The sequence below is a fragment of the Humulus lupulus genome, chromosome 4 (genome assembly GCF_963169125.1).
Source record: "Humulus lupulus chromosome 4, drHumLupu1.1, whole genome shotgun sequence".
Lineage (NCBI taxonomy): Eukaryota > Viridiplantae > Streptophyta > Magnoliopsida > Rosales > Cannabaceae > Humulus > Humulus lupulus.
In genome coordinates, this window is record NC_084796.1 from 38,180,816 (window position 1) to 38,206,531 (window position 25,716).

A 25,716-nucleotide genomic window follows, 5' to 3' on the forward strand; every position below is an offset into this window, starting at 1 on the left:
AGATTGTATTTGGTTATGACTAGGTGACCGCTAAATGATTAAGGATCGATCGTTCTCAAGGGTCGTTCTTGTTCTAATTCTCGCTCGAACCAGAGGTAAGAAAACTGCACCTATTCTTGATGCATGTCGGATGTCTAAATGTGATGCATGTAATGCACGAGAAACATGTGATTAGGGCATGCCATGAATATTGAATATGAGATTGTTCAGAGCTTGAGCCTCTGTGTTTATGCATGGTTTTAATTGTGCTAGCAATTGTTAAGTAAGCATGTTGAATGTCCTGTATTCGAATATTTGACATATGATATATGTTTGGTAACATTGCTTACTTGTGTATGGCACTGACTAGTCAGGGTCGGCACTGGTTGCGTACTATGGACCTAAGAGCCGAGAACGGCATAAGCGTCATAAACGCAGGGCCGATTAAAGATTATATCTAATCGATATCAGCGATGAATGATTCTAGGGCATTAATGCTGGACTGACCCTAAGGTCGATGAATCTTATAAGCGCTTGACTAGTCTAGGCTAGTTACTCAGAGCCAGGGCCAAAGGCCTAGGTGACGGCTTGTCACATGGCTAGGGAGTGGAATCCCACAGTTATGAGTCTATGGTCATGCGATAGGTTATATTGGTGACTAGTTCATCGAGCACCTATCTTGTTTAAGCTAGTGAAATGATCACTTATCTATAAAGCCCCGGTGACCCTATTATCACATGGATATTGGGAACGGAACCCACCTCAGTGACTATTACAACTGTCACTCTTCTATTTGGGGTTGAAAGCCCTGGATGATTATTATGATCATCGGTTGATGTGTTATACTCAACATTACGTGAACTCATTTGCCTGCTTGAATAGGGCTATCTCTGCTAGGCGTGTGCCTTATGATTTGATGTCATGATATGACTGTTCATGAGCATATTGAGTTTTTCTTGTTGGGCTTCAGCTCACGGGTGCTATGTGGTGCAGGTAAAGGTAAAAGAAAGTTGGACCATCCTTGAGTTGAAGAGCTTAGGTGACGATGTGTACATTTGCGGCTGCTCGACCGCCTCGGCCGAGGGTTGAAAGAGGAACTAGGGTTAAACCCTGTTTTGCCGCTTAGATCGACTGTTGTAAATATTTTCTTGTAATAGACCTCTAAATTATATTTTTGGGATCCCAATGTATACAATAAACATTCTAATGAAACGTTATATCTTAACCAAAAAATTTAACCCCTAAACCACTAATCATACTTAGTTACACGATTTTGGCCAAATGACTCGATTAGCGAGTTTAGCACTGTTTATAAGGTTCACCGTAACAGTCCCTGGAGTTTAGGGTGTTACAGTATCCTCAGGTTGGTCCTGAGGAAATGGTTATTCAGGCAATGGTCCTTCATTGCCTTGTTGTTGATGGTGAGCAGGATCAAACACAGTATGTCTGGTGTTCACCATTGTTGTAGACAGTCAAGATTGATTCAAGCTTTCTTCGGCTCTCAATGAAAGCACCAAAATGTTTACCAAGTTTTTCGAAAACTAGAATTATGAAAGATATGAGAGCTAAAAGGAAAGGATTTAAAATATGCAAGCAAGGTTTTTACGTGGTTGGGGAATTAATGAGCCTTAGTCCACGAGTCAGTTGTATTAGAGCTTAGAGAGCTTTTGACAATGGAGTTTTCTGCAAGTTTGAGTAGAGTAATAGCTTACAAAAGAAAATCTGGGGATCCCCGCTACAGTGCACAACTGGTCCTATTTATAGGCAGTTTAGGTGCGATGGGCTTGGGCTAGACTAATCCAGGCCCAATAAGGATGTAATCATGGTTTGCTCGCTAATGGAGGCTTCATACAAAGGATATTTACATATTAATCTTGGGCATGGCCAAGCCGTACTGCTGTCAATAGTACATAACCTCAGACTGGTCCGCGTGGGCTTTGAAGGGGATCCTGGGTACAGGATCTGTCAAAGTAGTGGCAGTATTATTTCCTAGTAGCAGCGTACATTCCGTATGTAGCCTCTTCTACAAGTTAGTCGAGGAGACCAACTTCCGTGTTTCTTGGGAACATTTCAGCGTCAAGGAAGGTCAATCTTGCCTTATCCGGACGTCTGGTCCGGGTTCCTTTACTAATGTCCCATTCCATTCACCGGGACCCTGGTTCGTTTACCAGGGCTCGGGTTCATTCTTGATAAGGTTGTACTCCCAGACTGTCGAGCCCGCCACCTATACCCGCATCCTAGAGGATACGGATGGGTTGGGACCCGAAAGATGAGTTGGGCCTGTATCCTGGTCTCGGTTCCCTCGCTGTGGTGGCGCCCATCGAACAATGATGGGCTTATTGACGATTGGCCACTAGGACTTTCCTCTTCCCCGTTCATTGGGCTTAGGATGGGCCTTTGATCTTTTTGGGAGAGCCCACGGACCCATTGTTTCATGTCACGTGTCCGAGAGGGATAACATGGATAACAGCACGAAGATGTGCAAAAACCATAACTGTTTCACTAAAGTCAACTTGCGAGAGTTAACTTTTGGTATAGGCATTTATAAATCATATTTTTGGGTCCAAAGTGTTTCTTTAGAGTGTATAAGAGTACCCAAAAAGTTTGGAGGCATTTGGAGATGTTTTGTGACAATTTTTGGGGTGCCAAATCAGAGAGACCTGTGTTGCATCTCCAGTAAATTCAAAGGGGTCACTTGAGTCTTTGGTGAATTGATCACTTGCCTCTCTCTCTCTCTCTCCCTCTCTCTCTAAAATCTCACTCTCTATCTATCTCTCAATATTACTAGTTTTCTCCAAGATCTTCATTAAGAAAGCTTGACTTGTATGAAGAATCAAGGCTTGTGAATCCCAATCTCATTCCAAAGTAGTAGCTTCAAGCAATCTCAAGGAGGAGGCTAGGAATAGAGATTTTTGGACAAAAAATCTTCGTTTGTGTCAAGCTTTGGTTCCATTTTGTGTTTCATATAAAATTATAGACTTGTGGTTTTATGTATCAAGGTTCTTTAACACCAAAGGTCAATTCTATCTCTTGATTATGTGTGTTATTCCCCCATAGATTATTCTTGTTATTCTATTGAGTTGTAATATACAAATCATAGTTTATATATAGCCTAACCCCAATAGTAATTGTATTTCTCATGATGTAAACCCCAATTAGAAGGTATTAATCTCCCCCAGTCGTCTATAAATAGGGCAAAGAACTCATTGTAAAGATAGGTCAACTAGTGCATGTCAAAACGCTACCAAATTGCAAACATTAAGAGAACATGAACCCATGCAAGTTCTTGATCAATACAATCAACTCATGAGTTTCTTTATCGTTGACGAAATCTCGCATCAACAACTACTTAGCCAAATCTAAAAAAATCAAATTTAAAAATAAAACCAGATCTGACCATTGTAGAAGAAGAAGAACATAGTGCTAACCATATCTAAAAAATAACCAGATTTGAAAACAAAACAAGATTTGGCCATTGCAAAAGAAGAAGAACGATCATGTTGTTCCACGACTGAGAGAGGGCCTGATAAAACCACCACTGCAAAAGAAGAAGAATGACGATATTATGGTTTTGTTTATAGTAATCTATTTTTTTTTATACTTTATTGAATTCTCATAATTTAAACTTATTTTCTTTTGTCATTACCCATATTTTGTGGCTTATCCTTTTTTTCCATAAATATAGAAACTAACTTTAATTTTACCATATTTATGTAAACTTCTCTCTTTCATATTCTTTGTTCTTTGTTCGTTTTTTCATATAACTTTTTCCTTCATCTTTTTGTCTTTTTTTTTTCTTTCCATTTTTGCTTCTTTTTTCTTTCATATTGTTGCTACTTATTTTTTCTCCTCTCATCTAATTTTTTTCCTATATTACATTATTACTTTATTATTGCACTTTATTTACAATTTTTTCTATCTCAATTCTTTTTAGCGTTTTGTTTTTATGTTATTTCTTTTTCTTTCATAGTTTTTTTTTTTTAATGTTAAGTTAAGTAACCAGTTACCTATTAGATTACTTTTCACATTTTCATATATATATATATATACTAGATACAATTAATGTGCAATATGCACATTTGTTTAGTTTTATTTATAGAATTTATTAATTATTTTTATTAAATTTATATTAATGTCATATAAATTTTGAAATAAATATCCTATTTTAATTAAATAATTTATTTATTTTTGTTTAAGTTTATGTTTGTTCTAGTTTTTGAATTTGAGAATGACAACAAGAGATTATATATTATATGTTTAATGTAATATTAAATATTATACGTGCATTTTAAATTTAATTTTCTTGCTAGTTTTTTTAAAAAAAAAACTTGTTGCTAATTCACAGTAAAGTATATTATATGTTTAATATGATATTATTCTAATAAGTGAGTTTAAGTTTAATTAAATTTTATTTAAGTTATAATACGTATGATTTTATTATTTTTAAATAATTATTATTGTAAAATATCTCAAAATTATCATATTTTAATTTGTTTAATTATTTATTATTTTAAAATAATTATTATTGTAAAATATCTTAAAAATATCATATTTTAATTTGTTTAATTATTTATTATTTTTAAATAATTATCATTGTAAAATATCTCAAAAATATCCTACTTTAATTTTTTTAATTATTTATTCATTTTATTTAAGTTTAAGTGTTTACAAACTACAGTTATATATAAGAATATTTTGTTAAAGTTAACATTAAAAATATAAAAATAAAATCATTAAAATCAAAAAATTTCGTTATCTATACACTTATTATATAGAAAATATGTATATATTCCAAATATGAATGTTCTCATTAGAGTAATCTGTAATCATCTTAGAGGTACAGGTTTTGATTAAGGAATAATATTTTTAGGTTTAGCATCTTATAAAACATTAAAAAAAAATTCTAAATATTGTATATATTATACTGTATAATACATGCATTAAGTTTCAATGTAGCAAAATTGAAAAAAAATACATTTATAAAAAAATTAATATACTTAACAATGTGGTGCAGTGCCCTTGGCTCCTTCATTATGATTTGTACGTAGGACCCTACCACAAGCCACTCTATGACCACTCTCTCATATGCAAGCAACCAATGCTAAAGTAGAAAAGGGGCAAGAGAGAAGAATTATTGCAAACAAAAAAGGTGGTATTATATAAATACATATTTTTGGGTGAAAAGCAACATAAATATAATGTGTAATTTTTTTTTTCCGTTTTCTTTATAATGACCTTTTTTTCATTTGATAATTTTGGCTTCTAATAAATTATATGAATTAAAAAATTAATAGATGTTTTTTATCAAAAAAAATTAATAGATTTTTTCCCTTTCAAATAACGAGTTGATATCAACATAGTAATTGTATAGTCGTCATCAAAACAAGTGTCAAACTATATAGCAATGCATCTATTTTTTTTTTTACAATATCGGTGGAGTCAGTTTGTGTTTTCTACACTTTGATAAATTTTTTTCAAATTTATTTATATGATAGTGTACATTGTAATCATTTAAGACACCCTGCAAATTTTCTAATGCATAAAAATCATTCACCAAAGCAATGTTGTGTTTGCTTGTTTTATTAATGACATCAATTTTCTTTGTTTGTACAAAATAATATATATATATATATACTAGGTAAAAACAACACAAAACAAGGAAAATGGGCTTTTACTTCGGTTTCTAAACTTGATTTACTTCGGTTTTCGCTAAAATTCGCAACCGCAGTAGTTCGGAGCGAAGTAAAAACTAGTTAAAAACCGAAGTAGAATCTCCACTTTCTACTTCGGTTTTTACATAATAACCGAAGTAGAAAGTGAATATACGCGACCATCCTTGGCACTTTCTACTTCGGTTCTTAGGTAAAACCGAAGTAAAATGACTACTTTCAACTTCGGTTTTTACTAAGAACCGAAGTAGAAAGGGGACTTTCAACTTCGGTTTTTACTAAGAACCGGAGTAGAAAGGGGACATTCTACTCCGGTTCTTAGTAAAAACCGAAGTTGAAAGTCCCATTTCTACTTCGGTTCTTAGTAAAAACCGAAGTAGAATGTGCAAACCACTTACAATTCTTCCTTCAATTTGTTTGTCCAAATCTCTGACAAGAACCTTTTTCTTTTCTCGTGCTCTTATCCAAACTTGGTACCGTTCTACATCTACCACACCTAGTTCAGTTTTCTACAACATGTAACAATTAATTAAAGTTGGTGAGTGCAATATTCTTCATAACAGGTTGACAGTTGTAAAATAGTGATGTGAATTACTTACCAAGTCCTCTCTAACATTAGCAAGCCCTCTACGAGATGTACGATGCCTCGAAGTATATTTGAGAGCTCTTTCACGTTGTGCTGCCCGCAAAGCCTACAAAAAATAAGTAACAATAAGTTTTTAAGCAATTATTATTATTTCAAAACTAATAAATCATATACATAATAGTACCATAAACTCAAGAGATAAACGGTGGCTAACAAATGTCCTCCAATCTTCTAGGTCAAGTTCTGGATATTTCTTAGGAAGGATTTGGAGTTCATCTATCAGACCATCTTCTGCCAAAGGGTAGATGTAGTCACTAGTGATGTTGGTCTTAAAATCTCTCATCATTCTTCCCGCACATTTAATTAATTCTGGTTTCTAATTTTCTGAAATGTTAAAGGCACCCTGAAATAGAAAGAAAATGATTAATGAAATGCAAAGTAATTCATGAAAATGATCAATATATTAAAGTAATTAAAATATTTACTTACATATACATCCTCCCATATTCTATTCTTCAATTCTTGTGGGACTTGTCTCCAATCCTTATAATTGAGAGAGACCGTTCTCCTAGTTTTAACTCCAAGGTACGATTGCATCTCACTATATGCTTTCCCAATAGGCTGACCTTTATCATAAAACTGAATATTTCTCTTTATTCCCTTAGCTTTTTGATTATTGATACTGTTCTTCTTTGTTGGGCCTCGCCTATTTGGTGTGTTCTCCCCTTCAGAAATTGTCATCTGCATATAAACTCTACAATTCTTTAGGCAAAACTCTAAAAATTTGTTGAATCCATCTTGAAATTGTGATGTTTCTCTCCTCTCAAGCATCCATGATTTATCCATACTAATAACAATATTAAATTCCTAATAAGTTAGAAAAAAACTTATATTAGGTTCTAGTTCTAGTCTTATAAATTTTTTTAAAAATTCGACAGAGTATTCTCTGTTTCTATAGCATACCGTAATTTCATAATTACCTATAAAATCAATACAAACAAACACAATAATCAAGCATAGATGAATCCATCATTATAAGGTTCAAGTCTTATAAATTTTTTTAAAAATTCGGCAGAGTATCCTCTGTTTCTATAGCATACCGTAATTTCATAATTACCTATAAAACCAATTAAAACAAACACAATAATCAAGCATAGATGAATCCATCATTATTAGGTTCTAGTCTTATAAAAATTTTAAAAAATTCGGCAGAGTATCCTCTGTTTCTATAGCATACCACAATTTCAAATTTTCATATAACAACAACACAAACAAACACAATAATCAAGCATAAATCAATTCATCCTTATATCACCACAGCACGCAAATTTTCCAGAGCCTACTTCACTAATTTTCAAACATAACTTTCACTAAATCTAATATGCATGATTACATTTGCCTTATCCTTATACATAAATCTTGTAGTAATATAAATAAAAAAAATAACTAACCTTCAATATTACTCTTCAATGCACCCGAAATGAACAACAAAGTTCACCACTCAATCAACGACGCTACTAAAACATTACATAATTAGTAAACTACATAATTAATTATCAAACCAAATAATAAAAAAAAATCCAAACTAGTTAATGAAACTAATGAACAACACTTTGATCATCTTCAAGCTATTTATTTTTTTTCAAATATTTAAAAAACAAATTTATCTATTGTCACAATTTCTAAAATTCACTAATATACATATATATTTATAATAAACCTAATTTTTATCACATTATTTAACCTAACAAAATAAACAAATAATTATAAAAGTTAACAAAATATTAATTATATTAATTATAAAATTCGGAATAATAAAAAAATAAAAAAAACATAGAAAAATAAAAAATTATCATCAAAACCATATTTTAGTAATCTATACCTGTTTTGAAGCTCAAAATCCCCTTGCAATGACAAAACTCCGGTCAAAATCCGGCAAGAAACACCAAGAAACAATGGAGAAAATACTCACGGCCAAATGCTTTTTTTTTCTCTAAAAAACAAAAAAAAAAACATATTTTTGGACTATATTTTGGTTTATAGTGTAGAAAAAGAGCAAGAAATAAAGAAAAAAAAAAAAAAAAGTGTGGAGAATGAAAATGGGTCTTGGCTCACGGTTGTTAATGGAGGTTTTTGGGGTTTTTTTGCACAGAGGAGAGAGAAGAGCTTGAGGGAGATGATCATTCGGGTGATAAAAAATGGTTATAAAACCCTTTAACTTCGGTTTTTAGGTAAAAACCGAAGTGGAAAGTGCACTTTCTACTTCGGTTTTTACCTAAAAACCGAAGTGAAATGTACACAAGGGCCGTGTTTGGCTTGGCCATTTTTTTGCATTTTTTTTATCTCTAAACATAAGTCATGGGCTTGTGCAACCAAACACGGCCCTCTTCACTATGAATTTTTCACTTCGTTTTTTTAAAAAAGCGTAGTATGTAATTTTTTTTCAGAGCGTCATTTTCAAAAGCGAAGTAAAAGAGTTTGAATAGGTTTTTACTTCGTTTTTTTGTATGCTCACTATAAAAACCGAAGTAAAAGCCTATATTTCTAGTAGTGAACATCCAATGCATATTTGCTTAGTTTTAAAGTTGTAAACATGCTTATTCAAATATGTATTTATTTTTATTATTTTTTTAATTATCATATAAATTTTAAATAAATAAACAATATCATAAAAATAAATAAAATATATTTCATATAATGTAGGGCAAAACATTGTCTATAATTTTAATAAAAACCGGTTCACTTTTTTAAAATATATATTATATCAATAATCCCTACATATATGACATCTAAACACAATATTGACATATATATATATATACTAGATACAAGCAACGTGTAATATACATGTTTGCTTAGTTTTATTTATAGAATTTATTAATTATTTTTATTAAATTTATATTAATGTCATATAAATTTCAAATAAATATCATATTTTAATTAAATAATTAATTTATTTTTGTTTAAGTTTATGTTTGTTCTAATTTTTAAATTTAACAGTGACAATTATATATTATATGTTTAATGTAATATTAAATATTATACATGTATTTTAAATTTAAGTTTCTTGCTAGTTTTAAAAAAAAATCAATTTGTTACTAATTGACAGTAGATTATATTATATATTTAATATGATATTATTCTAATAAGTAAGTTTAAGTTTAATTAAATTTTATTTAAGTTTTTAAAATAATTTTATTATTTTTAAATAATTATCATTATAAAATATCTCAAAAATATCATATTTTAATTTGTTTAATTATTTATTATTTTTAAATAATTATCATTGTAAAATATCTCAAAAATATCTTATTTTAATTTTTTAATTATTTATTTTATTTTATTTAAGTTTAAGCATTTACAAACTACCATTATATATAAGAATATTCTGTTAAATATAAGAATATTCCGCTAAAGTTAGCATTAAAAAAATAAAAAACCGTTAAAACTAAGAATTTTCGTTATCTACACACTTATTATATAGAATAGATATATATTTGCATGGCTACATGACATTGTTGGAGATGTGCCCTGAAAGCATATGTAGTAGACATTGTTTTTATGAAATAAATAAATAAATTGAATTTGTTATGCATATATTTTATGGACTATATTATTCTATGATAATATTATGTAAATATCAGGAAAATTCCTAAGTTCATGAATGTAATCTCAAACACGTATTAGTACGAGAGGATTGTGTTTGAGATAAATGAACTTGAATAGTTCGCAGTAAAATAAAGTTATAGAATCTTTAGATTAATTACTGCAAGTACGGTCCACTAGTATTATGAATACATGTGATCTAGATCCGGATCACTAGTGTGGTAGGACACTTTAGTGGAGGTGCTTTATATATTAGAGAATATATAGAACTGGACCAGATATGTTTATTAATACTTAGTTAAATACTGTTTCGAAGTATTAATTAAATATATCAACTGATGATCATATACAAATAGATCTTAATCCTAAGGTTACTATGAACTCTTGTTTATGTTATATGAGTTCTTTGATTCACTTGTTAGGGTCTGTCAGAATGATCAGGCTAAAAACTTTTGTTTTGGGAACTCATTAATATAGATGGCTGGGGACATAGTATACAGATATGGAATCTATACCTTCTCGCAAGAGATTGAATGGTGGTTCTCTTTGTAACGACCCGGATTTTCAAGACTCGATAATGCGGAAATATAAATGTTTTCATTTAACAAAATGTCTCAAAAACCCATAGAAAAAAAAAACTTTTTAAAAAGTCGTATGGCCATACTTAACATTTAGTTACAAACATGTTTTATAAAGATTAGAGTGAGCCTAGTTTAGGAAAATTACACAACATTTCCAAAAATAAAAAGGCTTCCCAAAAGGTCGGTCCACATGTACATTTGCAAGGAAGACTCCAGCGCTCACTGCTCTGCCTTGCCCTTGCACTTACCTACAACATGAAACAACTAGGTAAGCGAAAACGCTTAGTAAGATCAACTTTCAAACAAAGCATATAGAGAATTAAGGTTCCAGACCCATCCGGACCCTACACAATCAATTTCAAGAACGCTAAAGCGTCCTGGCAAACTTATGGTCATGCCTGATAACAAATGATAAATTAATTCATAACTAGATAAAAATCCTGCACTCAGAAAAATCTCAGAACAAGCAGATATATTATATCACAACTAATTCTTATCAACAATTATATCCCTGCACTCAGAAAATCCCAGAGCAAGCAGATATATTATATCACAACTATATCTTATCAACAATTATATCCCTGCACTCAGAAAATCCCAGAGCAAGCAGATATATTATATCACCATATAATTCGAGACCAACGCTCGACAATTTCCAATAATTCAGGCGTAACGCGCCCTCCAACATATTTGCTAATCTGTAAAAGAGAACCGAGTCTCCACACTAAGATCTAGCCAATAAATATTCTCATCAAGGGTAACTATTGTGTTACCTAGGGCATCGCTACTTATCCAAGAGTGTAATCCAATTTACACGGTCTTACGGAGACTTCTATGTTAATCAGTGGTGCTGGTGAGCAGTTGCCCCTAGGGTGCTCAGCCTCACTCTATCTTGGCAACCCCTAGTATCTCTAGGCACTCTCACTGAATGGCCAATATTCACGGCTGCTATCCGGGAATAACTTATCAGAGCACTTGCTCGGATTCTAACCGTCCAATGATTAAGTAAGCATGAGGGCCCCTAGGTCCCATTTATCTTGGCGCCCCTAGGTTTAACCAGCTTATCCTCATCTCATGGCCACCCGTCGCGGTAATGAACCGGACATAAATAAAATCAAGCAGTGTGACGGGGATCAACCGTCTAGGATATGACGGACTTCTACCGTTCATATTTTCTAAATCAGCACTCACTAGACTAACGTCTCTAAGCAACTTTCTATGACAGCCTATATATATATATGCATGTATCCCTATACTAACATACAAGACAATAATCATTTCATGTTGCAACCATACAATATAAGTTGACTTACTTGGAGTCCTTAGCGCTCAGCAGGTTTTCACCCTCCAACGTTCAGTCCAGTTACGCTTAGCCAATACTGTAGTTATCCATACAGTATACTCGGATTAATTATGGCACTCATAATTCATTATTATTATTTTGGGCAGTTTGGTCATTTTAATAAAAGTCATTTGTAAGGATTTATAATCCTTATTTGGTTTTAAACCTATTAAGGAAAGTCATGCAAAATATTCGAGACTAAACCATAAGTCTCGGGGAGACCTATCCTAAGGTCTCGATACCTAGGCTCGGGTATCACAATGGTATTTCCCCACAACCCGCTAAAAATCTTATTCTTTCAAGGTATCGCTATTAACCCGCACTTTCGACTAGTCGGTTAAAATATGTAAGATTTTAGCCGGTATTATATCCAGAAAATACCAATAAATTCCTTAATTATTTTTAAAGAAAATAAACTCTTTAAATTTTCCTTTTAGTTTTCTTAAGGTTTTAATATCTAAAAACCGATTTAAGAAAATTGCCTAATTTGTCTTAATTAGGAAAACCGTTATAAATTTCTCATCTTGACTAATTAATTTTCCAAAAGCAATTAATCAATTTTTTACTTACTAGAAAAATAATTCATTTAATTATTTTCTCAAAACATAGGGTTTTAAACCCTCTTTTAATTTATTAACTACATACTTCGTTAGTTCATAACTTGAAATTTACTTACCCAATTGTTACCAAAATTTCCCAATTCCATTTTTGTTATGCCATTTAGGTCTTTGTAAAATCTTAGGTCAAAATGAGCATTTTTTATTGGTGAAATCATTTTCCAACAATGAGGTAAAAATGACCTTATTTTCAAGTCCTTATTTTTTCCAAACTTTGACAGTTAATAACTTTCAAACCGTTCAATATTTTCTTACCAAATTTTACAGTGGAATAATAGGTTATGCCAGAAATATGTCCACAAAATTTTAGAAAAAACTGGGTTCATTTGCCCTATACAGTGGCTGTCCAAACTTGGTTCCGAAAATAAGAATACGAAAAAACAGTTTTTTACCTAAACTTTGAAATAGCATAACTTACTCATTTCTAAACATTTTTTAGTGTTTCAAAAGCTCAATTTTATGTACTCAATCTCAAAAACATCACAGTACTATTTAATTTTACAAAAACAATATACAGTGGCTGCTTGACCCCTTGGAAGTCACAGCTCAAAACATGTTTTGTTTTAGGGTATCCTACAAAACCCTTGGGGGTTTTGGTTCCCATTTTCAAACATCAATACACATGCATCATAAAAATTATTAAACAACTACCATAACCTTATTACATCACCAACAAGAAACTTTAAGCATTAAATATACAAAATAATGCTTAAAACTAAAAACCCTACAACAAAATCATCAAAAGTGAACTTTTTACCTCTTTGGTGTTCTTGTTTAAGGTTTTGACCTTCCTATTAGCTTTGGCTCCTCCAAAACCTTTCAAAAACCCTAACCAACTTCCCCCAACAACATAGGTAATTAGCTATTTGAAACTCTATGATTAAAACTTGACAAAAGTCTAGATTAATGAAACTTTACCTTAGGGAAAACCCTTCCTAGACCAAGACTTAGCTTCCAAGTTTCTTTGGTGTTCTTGGGGTTGAAAATGGAGAGAACACTTGAGAGAGTCTTCAAAAAATCAGATGAGAGTGAATGAGAGAGGGAGAGTGGTCGGATTTGGGGGTTAGAATGGCTCACACAACTCTTCAAAATATCACAAAACACTTGAGTGCTTTTCTACCCACTTGCCCACCCACTTGACTTCTTAATTAAAATGGGAGTTAAACTTTATAAAATTGGGTTCACACCACTCTAAAATACCACATGGCCGGCCACCCTTTGCCATATATGTGACCATTAAATTTTTTTTTATTTTTTTATTTTTTTATAAAGGTTTCATAAGAAGAAAAGTCTAAATTGGCTTTTGACACCTTTTTCACTCTTATTAAGTTTTAATCACCAAACTTAACATTAATTAATTAAATTTAATGTCTCTCACATTTAAATTTAATTAATCACATAATAAAATTTAACCTAAGGTCTATTCATGGAATAAAATTCCCCATTTCGGCAAAATTAGGCATTTACCACAAAATGCCTTAAAATTTCCATTTTCTTTTAGGTTTATTATTTTTGACCAAACTTTAACTTTTATGAATGTATTTTATGCCCAAAATATAATTTCCATGATTTTTCATTTTATTTTCCGAGATTTTTACCCGATCAGGGTTTTTGTGTCGGTCCAGGACCGAAAGTCTTATCTTGACTTTTAAAATCACAAAATTCATATTTTGGCTAGCAATAACTCATGGAATACTTCCAAACACAATATAATATTATTTAAAATAATATTCTTAACCCGGGGGAAAAATCCCGACTCGAGTCGTTTAAAGGTACCCGAAAACGTAGGACGTTACACTCTTAAGGGTTAACTTTTGGGACTGAAAGGTTATTGAACTCAAATTCATAATTTAGTTATGAATTAACCTTCACTAGTAGAGTCAATGGTACTTAAGGAAACAAGACATAATTAAAAGGGTAAAACGGTAATTTTATTCCCGATTAATTATGAGTCATTATTAGAGGGTCAAGTTGTATGTAATGATTAAATCAATGGACGCTTTATGATTATAAAGTACTCAGTAAATGAAATGTCTATAATTACAAGAGTGCAGTCTCATATTTATAGTGGAATAATCATGAGATTAATAAATTAAGATTATTTAATTAAAGAGTTTAATTAATAATCTCAAATTTATTGGAGCTTGGAATTATAGGTCCATAGGTCCCCATAGCGGCTCTATCAACACTGTTCAAGGAAAGAGTTGATATGAAGGGAAAATAGTTTAAAGACATATTTAGGAAGAAATTTGTTCTTCAGGCCAAATATGCAATTATATGATAATGGTGATTAATTAATTAATTACAAATTAGTTGTAGTTAACCAAATTAATTAATATTTAATTATTATATAATTTTCGAAATTATATTAAATAATTAAATTAATTTTCGAAATTTAATTAAATAATTAATTAATTATAATTTTTTGAAATTATAATAAATTAAATATTTAATTTCGAAAATTTGGGTTTAATTAATTAGTAGAATTAATTAAATATCTTTATTTGAGTGGGAGAAAATAATCTGATAAGTTCAAATTGGATTTGAATTTAAAAGATTAATATTTATTCAAATAATTAATTATATTTGATAATTAATTAAAAAGATAATTAATTTGAATTCAAATTTGAATTAGTTATCAGGTTGTTAGATCTTATCTGACAAAGTAATTTGAATAAATAATTAAATAAAATTTGAAAAACAAATATCCCTAGAAATTAGGAAGCTACACGTTCACACACAGTCCAGGACTGTGTGTGGCATGTAGCACCAGTGTTTTTCAGGGATGGGATTTTTCAATTTTATTTATTTAATTAATTAATTAATGGATAATTCGAAAATTGGTTTTTGGATTTTTTCATTAATGGAATAATTAATTAATTAAAAATTAAATTGTAAAATGGTTACAGATTTAATTTTTAAATTTTGAATTTTTTCTGTTAAGTATGACTGATCAGAAAATTATTAAGAGAAGAAGAAGAAAAAAAGAGAGTGAGACTACTCTGAACATTCGCTCTGTGAAAATAGAACGATAGTTTTCTCTCTCCCTGAAAATAAAGAACCAATTCTCAGGCCTATTCTCTTGATCTCATGAGTTGAGTACATCAAGAAGAATCACAAATAAACTATCATTCATTCTCTAAGTGCCCACACATTTCTTGAGGTGTAGAGAATGCTTTGGAAGATCTTGGTGTGAGTACATGGGAGCGGCTTGGATAGGAAGATCGTTCTAAATACGAAAAGATAACAAGGACACTTGATAGGCTTCAAGAGGTATGATTTCTATTAGTATCTTGTTTATGATTAATGTATGTATATTAATGGATCCGCATATTTAAAGGTAGTTTAAATATGTTACAAAATTTTTGTTGTACACTGGGCCAACCACACCACCTTTCTGATGCGTCTTAGGAAACTCGTTCCTAACAGACATATATATAAATTAAAAAAATATTTAAAAAGAAATTAATAATAGAATAAAATAAAAATAAAAAAAGTCATAGTGTAGAGTAATATACATGCATTAACTATTTTTAGTTTCTAATATATCTCGCAATGTACTTGGGTGAATTTAATGAACAAAAGAGCTTCAATCACTTGATAAAAATAAATTATCACATAAATTTATAAGATAAAAAAATGATATCTATGGTTTTATTATTTTTAAATAAATTTGATTTAGTTATCATAAAATATCTTTAAAATATCATATTTTAATTTATTTATTTATTTATTTTTGTTTAAGTTTATGTTTGTTCTTGTTGACGCCGTTTTTCGTCAACTTAAGAAAAAAGAGCAATTAAACAAAAATATACTAGAGGAAGTAAATAAAAAGAATGTAGACATGGTCTTTTATGTGATTCAGCAGTTAAAATCTGCCTAGTTAAAATCTCAATATTTAGTCCCTTACAAATGAATTATCTCACTCTATTTATAAAGAGGTTTTCTGAATTGCTTCCCACATATTTCGGGAAGATATTCTATAAATTAAATAAAATAATGCCATTAAATGCATTAGTTACTATGTACACGGTAATATCCCATAAAATGTAGGATTTAATAACAAATTACATCAGATCCCTTTAACATAAGGAATCTATAACAATAAATACATTTACACACAGTTGACAAGCTTAGACACTAGATCCATGTGCCTTCAAGACCGCTTGCCTATTACGAGCTCGTCATCTTAGTTCGCCTATGCTCCCAACACGTATACATTGACGTATCCATCCCCTTCGAGCTTACAGCTCCCGAGCTCGAACCATCTTGTCTGAGAGCAGAAAATGAATCAAGAAGTTTATACAAGTGTTGAACCATTGCCACTGTGAGTTGCGAGCCTAACTCGTTGGCTTGGAGCACCTTCGAGGCCACACAATGCTCGAACTCATGAGGTTGTCACTTACACCGAAACTATCTCTGACTTGTGGATAACATGATGATTGTGCTTATTTCGAGCTTACACCTTACGAGCCTGGATTTCGAGATCAAGATCCCCATCCTCGAAATCTGGGTGTAACATTTTGCCCCCTCCAAAGTATCAGTTCGAATCCCATGAAAAGGAAACTTTTGAACTGCCCCTCTCTGAAACTGAGCCACTTAATATACTCAAGTGCGGACACGCGTCAATCACAGGTTGCTTAATCAGATTACTCGAGTACTTTTGCACCATGCCCACTTCTATTCGCCTGCCACCTTTATGCCACCATCGCCGCGTATGTACCCGTCTATTTGATCAGATACCGAATTTAAGCAATGGTCCATATCAATTTGACGTTTGAAATTCTCTGGGGCCTTTAAATATGCTCATATAATCCTCTTCATCTCACTTTCGCATCTTGAACTTTCGGAGAAAAAAGAAGAAAAAACCAGAACTCAAAATTTGTTCTGCTCTTGCATGTTTTCCAAACCAAGGAGGCAAAATATTCTTGGCATCTTCGATTCTGTGAGAGCTTCCTTGACACCGCTCCTTCAATGGTCGATTTTGTTGTACCCGCAAGCAGCTTCTGTGTGTAAATTCTGTTTCTTGTTTTTCATTTTTCCATGAAATTTTACGTACTTCCTTTATGAACGTATTCAATAGCTTGTTGCCTTAGCAATGTAGTAGATGATATTGCATAAACTCTAGACCCAAAAATCTTTGAAATTGTGGGTTTTAAACCCATTTGGTGTAGAAATCACAGATATATGTTTTTTTTTTGTTAGACTACGGATGATATATCGTGTAAACTAAGAAATGGGGTACTGATATTAGGGTTTTAAATTGCACGATTCCCAAAATTATCACCTTTTTGGGTAACCGTCAACTTTTCCCCTGAAAATCTGAGATTCTTAAAATGAACCAACACTTTCCTTCCCTCGCGTCAAATACACGCTCGAAGCCCGAACCTTACGATAGTTCGAGGTTCTTCCTTGAATTTGTCCCGTCCTTTCGAGACCGCGGTCTCGATCGGGCTTACTCCGTGATCTCGAGCCTTCGAGGTCGAATCATTTAAAATCTTACTCTGATTTCTTGTACGCCTGGCCCTCATCCCTTTCTTTCTTGCTAGATGTCGTAGAATTTTAAGAAACGATGCGGATCAGTGCTCGCAATTCCTTACTCTCCAACAACTCCAAGTCTAGAATCTCCCTTCACTCGAAACCAGCGTCTGATTTGCGAGCACAAAGTGAGGTGTGAGCAAGAAGATATTCGAGCCCATTTCCAACGTTAGATCGATGAGGTTGAAGAAAGACAAAGGAGGAAACTTTGGGTCGCGATTTATCCGGATCCAAACCCCGAGCTCAGACCTATTCCCCTCGATCCCAAGCTTAAAGTCATCATTGCTTTCGAGCCTGGTGTACTTTCCTTTTCCTTGATGGAGGACCCTTCAAACCATCCATCTACCTCACAAGCTGCTGCCATTCCTACCTCCATGGAGGAATTCTTTGAAGTCAAGCACTATTGGAGCTCGGTGAGTTCGACGAGACAAATTTCTGACATCCTCGCTCGCCATGGCTTGGGACTGTCCGGCTCGTTGAGGTGCCGAGCTGCTACTCCAAATGAGCGGAGCTGCTACACCCCGGGTGATGGTCGATCCGACAATAAACTTAAGCTCGCAGCCTGGAGTTGCGAGCATATGAAGGTAGGGGCTCTACTGCCCTTGAAATCCATTTTTAAGGATTTTCTAGATTTTGTTGGGCTCGTGCCCTTCCAACTTCAGACCAATTCATATAGGGTCTTGTCAGCCCTGAGGCCACTATACCATGAGTTAAAGTGGGAAGGACATTCACCAAGAGAGTTCATGTATCTCTTTTGTCTGAAAAGCAACCCCTCCCGAGCTCGGGGAGGAGATGGCTTCTATTACCTGTAGAGCTATCCCAAGGAGAAGAAAATCTTTGAAGACATGCCCAACCATCCCCCCAACTTCAAGTTGGCGTTCTTCTGGACAGACAGCCTAGCTCCTTCAAAATTGTATTCGTTCCAACGAATTCGTAAATACATATCCTCCTTTCTTTTTCTTGCTCGATCAACGATTAGGCTCGAACTAATGAAATATATCTGTTTCTTCAGCCCACTATCTCCGCCCCACACCTACGGACTCGATGGTGGAGCACAAGAAAGCTTTGCTCCAGCTGTCGTACGGTAGGCGTTCCCTGTCTTATCTTCTTCATGAAGATAAGCTTCGAGCCTGTCACCTCCTGGAGCAGAATCAGTTGACGGACGACACCGCCTACCACAAATATACTATGTGGGAGGTTGTACCACTTCCTACTAAGAAGCTTCCTCCAAGACAGAGGTCAACGAGCTCAAGTGTAGCGTCCCAAATTTGTTAATAAGGCTTAGGCCCTTGATTAGCGTGCTTGGAGGGCAATAAGTGATTTATTATGTTAATGTGTGAAATTGATGAGTATGTGATTAGAAAATGCATGTTTAGGAGAATTAAATATGCATGTGGGCCTCGTCTGGTTATGAGGGGCATGTTTGTAATTTTAGCCCATTAAGAGCATAAATGTAATATTTGTGATCTTTACCACGTGTGAGTGGTGATATATTTGAGATGCATGATCCGAGACAATCCTAGGGAGCAGTTTAGTTAGAAAGTCACAACGGGGTCAAATACCCGGCTCGGGAGGAGCTTAGGGGTATTTTGGGAATATTATAATGTGTTCGGGAATTATTGAGTACCGGGTAGTAATTTAGTAATGGTTGGGATATGTCAGGATTAATATGGATTTATAAGACTACTCGGGGACATAACGGGGTATGGCAAATGACTGAAATGCCCTTGGGTTACTTAAGGATTAAGGATAAGTTAAAAGGCTATTTTGGTCATTTTGGTTAAAGGATAGACTTATGTTAAGCAGCTGTGTTTTTAGGAGGGGTTAGAATAAATTAGAAGGAACTCTCTTGCTCTCCCATGTGTAACTCTCTCTCTCTTGGGTGTTTTTGAAGTGTTGAATATTGAGGAAAACTTGAAGATTTGGTGACTTGCAAGCTTGTGGGTTGAGGGATTAGAGTTAGGAGGAGATTTGAAGTTGGCCAAGTCAAAATCATCAGCAAGGTAAGAATCAAAACTGGTTTGTTGTTTAATATTTATCTGGTTTTGTTGGAGTTTGGGGGGTTAGAACTTAGATGATGGAATTTGAGTTATAGTTGAATTTTGGTTGGTTTCTCTGAGTTTATGTGTTTCTTAAAGTATATTAGAATGATTATGGGACTTAATTATGTTGTTGGGGTGTGTTTAGAATGATTTCAGGGAAGTTAGCTCGTAAAATTTGCATGGGAATTCTGGGTTTCGGGCTCGCGCCGCGGCCCTGTTTTTCAGCGACACGGTCCACTTGAGTTTATAGGCTAGTGGGGCTTCGAGGAATTTCCCAGGCGCCACATCCCTAGGTTTTCTGATGTGAGGCATTTTTCCTCTGTTATGGGGCGTGCCGTAGCGCTTAAGGGAGGTTGGACCGCGGCACAAAAGTGGATTTTTAGCAAAATGAGGGATTTTTAGCTCGGGAACTTGAACGTTAAGGCTCGCGAAGGTTTCTACTACCTAGTTTGGTAGAAACCAAGGTCTCAGAGGTTAGAGTTAAGTCTCGAAACTATTTAATGAGTTAGAACTTGATAGTTGATTTTATTCATGCGTTGTGACTAGGATTTCTCTTCAAGGCTCGGGTTAGAGGATTGTGCTCGTGATCGCGATGCTCGGGTAGCTTGGGACACAAGTAAGAAAACTGTTGTACCCATAGAGCAAGGTGAGGCCCTATATTTTATGTTGCAGGGCCCGGCCCTATATGATTGTATTGCAGGGCGTAACCCCATTGAATATGTTTATAGATGTTTAAGTATTTTTTTAGCTATGTTATGTGTGCATATATGTGAATGAATGGCAAGAGCCGGGAATGGCGAAGGCCGGTTCCGGAAAGGTCGAGTACGGCAAGGGGATGGGAACAGTGTTAAGCACGCGGAGTGTGAATTGCCAGGGTGAGACCCTATTAGATACCTTCGATATCCTCACGGTGTAGACCGTGAACCCAGGGCCTGGTACAGCGCCTGGGACGGCATGGCCGTTATGTGTTTAGCCTGTTGGCAGTTTGTTATGTGTTGAATGATGGTTATGCATATGTTATTTGCTTGTGTGAGGTTTTCTTGCTGGGCTTCGGCTCACGGATGCTCTATGGTGCAGGTAATGGGCAAGGGGAAAGTTGACCAACCATGAGTACGGAGAGCGTGAAGCGACGCGTACGTGTTTGGCCTGCCTGGCTACCACGGCCAGGGGTATTTGGGGAGATGTATGTATTAAACCTAATTTTGTCGTTTAGTCGACTTTAATTATATTTTTGAGTTGTAAATATTTCTAAACAGTACTTTGGGATCCTAAATGTATATCGTTTTATAATTTTCAATGGATGATTATATTTTCAAATTGTATGACTTTTATTACAGTTTAGCTACACTTTTAACCTAAAACCTCGATTAGCGAGTTAATTGCAAACTCACTTAGTAACGGCTCTAAGGAAGTAGGGCGTTACAACTTGGTATCAAAGTGAGCCAAGGTTTATGGTTCCTGGAGATTGACCGAACATGTACGCTCGCTATCAATGACAAGCTCGACTCAGGGTTGGTTGGTAATGATTGACTTATATGCTTGAACATGTGCTTAGTTTCCCTGTTTGCTTGCTTATTTTATATAGAGCATGATGAATGAGTTAACATATGCATGATGCCAGGGCATGGCCCGTTGAGTGTTATATGCTATTTGTATGTTATATGGATTGCTGTTATGGTTGGATGATGTAAATTAAGAGGTGGTTTTGTATGTTGTTATCATGCCTGATAAGCGGCGTCGTTGATTGCAGGCATATTGTTGAGATGCCTCGACAATCATCAAGACTTTGCGGCAGTAGGGCTGAGGATGACAACCAAGGCCAGGACCCTCCACCTACCCCAGATGATTGGCAACGGATGTTTGCCGAAATGGAAGCGAGACTGCATCGAACAGAGGAAGAACTTTGACAACTAAAGCAGCAGGCCCCTCCTTAGGCCACTGGGTTGTCAATTTAGCAGGTTATGGCGCCAGTGCCGGTTCAGCCTGTTATGGAGAACTAGTGGGAACATTTGTATGAGAGGTTCAGGAAGCAGCATCCTCCCACCTTCGAGGGTGGACCAGACCCACTGCGGGCAGAGTAGTGGATGAATATGATTTCCTCCATCTTGGATTTTATGAGGGTGGTAAGGAATGAGAGGATAGCTTGTGCGTGCTACATGTTCAGAGAAGATGCCCGCATCTGGTGGGATGTAGTGACTCAGAGGAGAAATGTGGTAGTTATGACTTAGGAAGAGTTCAGAAACATCTTCAATGAGAAATACTACAATGTTGCAGTCCAAGCTGCGAAGGTTGACGAGTTCATCAACCTGATTCAGAACCGGTTGACCGTTACTGAGTATGGATGAATATGGAGAGAGAGCGTTGTTAGGCACAATGCCAGGAGGACGGTGCCTCCTTTTATTGGATCCAGTCGGGGTAGTGGGCTCCATTGAGCAGAAGAGAAAGGCCCCAAATTATTTTGTTCCTCCTAGCTCAGATAGGAGGGCACGAGGTGCTTTTAGTGGCTGTCAGAGCGAAGGTGACAACTGGAGGAGTTTTCCAGTGTGCCCACGGTGTAAACGATGACATCAGGGTGAGTGCAGGATTAGGGCCTGCTTTATCTGTGGGACTGCCAGTCATCTGAAGAAGGACTACCCACAAGCCAGGAAAGAGGAGCCGAAGCAAGGCGACAGTCTCGCTCCTGCTAGAGTGTTCACTTTAACTCAGACTGAGGCTGAGGCTAGCCCCTCGGTTGTGATAGGTCAAATTTCTAGTGTTGGTTCTTCTTATACTGCATTAATTGATTCGGGAGCTACTCATTCATTTGTGTCTACTAGAGTGATAGATCAGTTGTGTAGACCTAGTGATTTGTATGCTAAGGGTTTTCAAACTTTGTTGTCGACTAGGGAACTGGTAGTCTCTAGGAGATGGATCAGAGCATTGCCAGTAGAGATAGATGGTAGGGAGTTGTCTGTTGATCTGATTGATCTAGTGATGGATGACTTTGATATGATCCTAGGGATGGATTGGTTATCAAAGTATGGGGCGACGATTGACTGCAAGCGCAGGATGGTGACTTTTGAACCAGAAGGGGAGGTACCATTTGTATTTGTGGGGACATTTAGTGTACTGCGGGTACCTATGATTTCTGCACTAAAGGCTAGAGACCTAATGGAGGAAGGTTGCATAGGATTCCTAGCGAATATTGTGGATACTTCTAGGGTGGTTTCGGGTGGACCAGGTGAGACCAGATTGGTATGAGAGTTTCTAGACTTATTTCCAGCAGACCTGCCAGGGTTGCCGCCGTAGCGGGAGATTGATTTTGTTATAGAGTTGGCACCAGGGGCTAAGCCAGTATCTAGGACACCTTACAGAATGGCTCCGGAAAAGTTGAAAGAGTTAAAGATTCAGTTGCAGGAGTTATTGGATATGGGGTTCATTAGACCGAGTTTCTCACCATAGGGTGCTCCAATGTTTTTTGTCAAGAAGAATGATGGATCTCTTAGGATGTGTATTGACTACATGGAGTTGAACAAGTTGACCATTAAGAATAAGTACCCATTACCAAGGATCGACGATTTGTTTGACCAACTACAGGGAAAGACTGAGTTTTCCAAGATTGATTTCCGGTCAGGCTACCATCAGTTAAGGATCAAAGAAGAGGACATACCAAAGACCGCTTTCTCCACGAGGTATGGACACTATGAATTCCTGGTTATGTCTTTTGGATTAACCAATACCCCAGTAGCTTTTATGGACATGATGAATAGGGTTTTCAAGGACTACTTGGACAAGTTTGTGATAGTATTTATCGATGATATTCTGGTGTACTCTCAGTCAGAGACAAAGCATGAGCAGCATCTATGTTTGGTATTGTAACGGTTGAGAGAGCATAGGTTATATGCTAAGTTCAGCAAGTGCGAGTTTTGGCTACCACAAGTCACATTTCTGAGCCATATTGTTAGTAAGGAGGGGATTCTGGTTGACCCAAATAAGATTGAGGCAGTGAGAGATTGGCCTAGACCGAGCAGTGTTCCGGAAGTTAGGAGTTTTCTGGGATTGGCGGGGTATTATCGGTGGTTTATTGAGGGGTTCTCCAGGATAGCTATGTCGTTGACTGAATTGACAAGGAAGAAGACTAAGTATGTATGGACAGACAAGTATGAGAACAGTTTCAAGGAATTGAAGCGGCGACTGATCATCGCTTCAATGTTGAGTCTGCCGACAGACAATGAGAAGTTTGTGGTTTACTGTGATGCTTCCAGACAGGGTTTAGGGTGTGTGCTGATGCAAGCTAGAAAGGGGATAACCTATGTGTCAAGACATTTAAAGAAGTAGGAGCAGAGATATCCTATGCATGATCTGGAGTTGGCAGTGGTGGTATTCACACTTAAGTTTTGGAGACATTATATCTATGGTGAGAAGTACGAGATATACACCAACCATAAGAGTTTGAAGTACTTCTTTACTCAGAAGGATCTGAATATGAGTAAGAGACGGTGGCTGGAGTTGGTAAAGGATTATGACTGTGATATCCTATACCATCCTGGGAAGGCTAATGTAGTGGTTGATGCATTGAGTCGAAAGGGCCCAGGATAGTTGTTCAGTTCGAGACAAATATCTGATAGATTAACTAAGGAGATGACTAGAGCGGGTATAAAGCTGGTGGTTGGTCGGTTAGCCAACATCACTCTTCAGTCTACACTTCTTGAGAGGTTCAAGGAGGCGCAGGGAAAATATTTCCAGTTAAGAGGGCACAGAGAGAATGTCTTAGTCAGAGCGGCTAAGGACTTTTCTATCTCAGAGATGGGGTTACTGAAGTACAAGGTCAGATCTATGTTTCAATGGATTCTGCTATCCGACGAGAGATCTTGGATGAATCACATACCACTCCCTATTCCTTACATCCAGGTACGACAAAGATGTACCAAGATTTGAGAGCTTTGTATTGGTGGTCGGGCATGAAGAGGGATGTGGTAGATTATGTGGCCAAGTGCTTAACGTGTCAGCAGGTTAAGGCTGAACATCAGAGGCCAACAAGTTTATTGCAGCCTCTGGGAATTCCAGAGTGGAAGTGAGAAGATATCACCATGGACTTCGTGGTTGGTTTGCCAATGACCGTGGGACAGCATGACTCGGTGTGGGTGATTATGGATAGGTATACCAAGTCTGCCCACTTTTTACCTGTCAGGACGACTTATACTGTGGAGCAGTATGCCGAGTTATATGTGAAGGAAATTGTTCGACTTCATGGGGCTCCGAGGTCGATAGTATCCGACAGGGACCCCACCTTCACCTCCAAGTTTTGGGAGAGTCTACAGAAGTCTATGGGCACGCAGCTGCGGTTTAGTACCACTTATCATCCTCAGACAGATGGATAGTCTGAGAGGACGATTCAGATACTGGAAGACATGTTACGAGCCTGTGTGCTAGATTTTGGGGGATCTTGGAGTAAGTATCTCCCTTTGATTGAGTTCTCGTACAATAATAGTTATCATGCGACTATCGGAGTGGCTCCGTATGAGATGCTATATGGGAGGAAGTGCAAATCACCTATCCATTGGGATGAGACGGGTGAGAGGAGATATTTGGGTCTTGAGATGGTTCAGAGGACTAATGAGGCAATTGAAAAGATTAGAGCTTGAATGCTCACCTCCCAGAGTCCCCAGAAGAGTTACTCGGACTTGAAACGCAAGAGCGTAGAGTTTCAAGTCGGTGACCATGTGTTCCTTAGGGTTTCACCCATGAGAGGAGTGAAACGGTTTGGTGTTCAGGGC

At 35.7% G+C, this 25,716-nt stretch overlaps 1 long non-coding RNA gene across 2 annotated transcripts; it reads right to left on the bottom strand.

Annotated features, from left to right (window-relative positions):
- Positions 1 to 10,426: 10,426 nt before the first annotated feature.
- LOC133828932 (uncharacterized) lies at positions 10,427 to 13,712 on the bottom strand. Of its 2 annotated transcripts, XR_009891399.1 has the most exons (4): positions 13,299 to 13,712; positions 13,138 to 13,216; positions 11,735 to 11,800; positions 10,427 to 10,669 (listed from the first exon to the last, which is right to left on the bottom strand). It is a non-coding gene; the product is annotated as an uncharacterized LOC133828932 (long non-coding RNA). The 2 variants fall into 2 exon arrangements; XR_009891398.1 differs by lacking the exon at positions 11,735 to 11,800 and having other exon boundaries at positions 13,299 to 13,700.
- Positions 13,713 to 25,716: the final 12,004 nt, after the last annotated feature.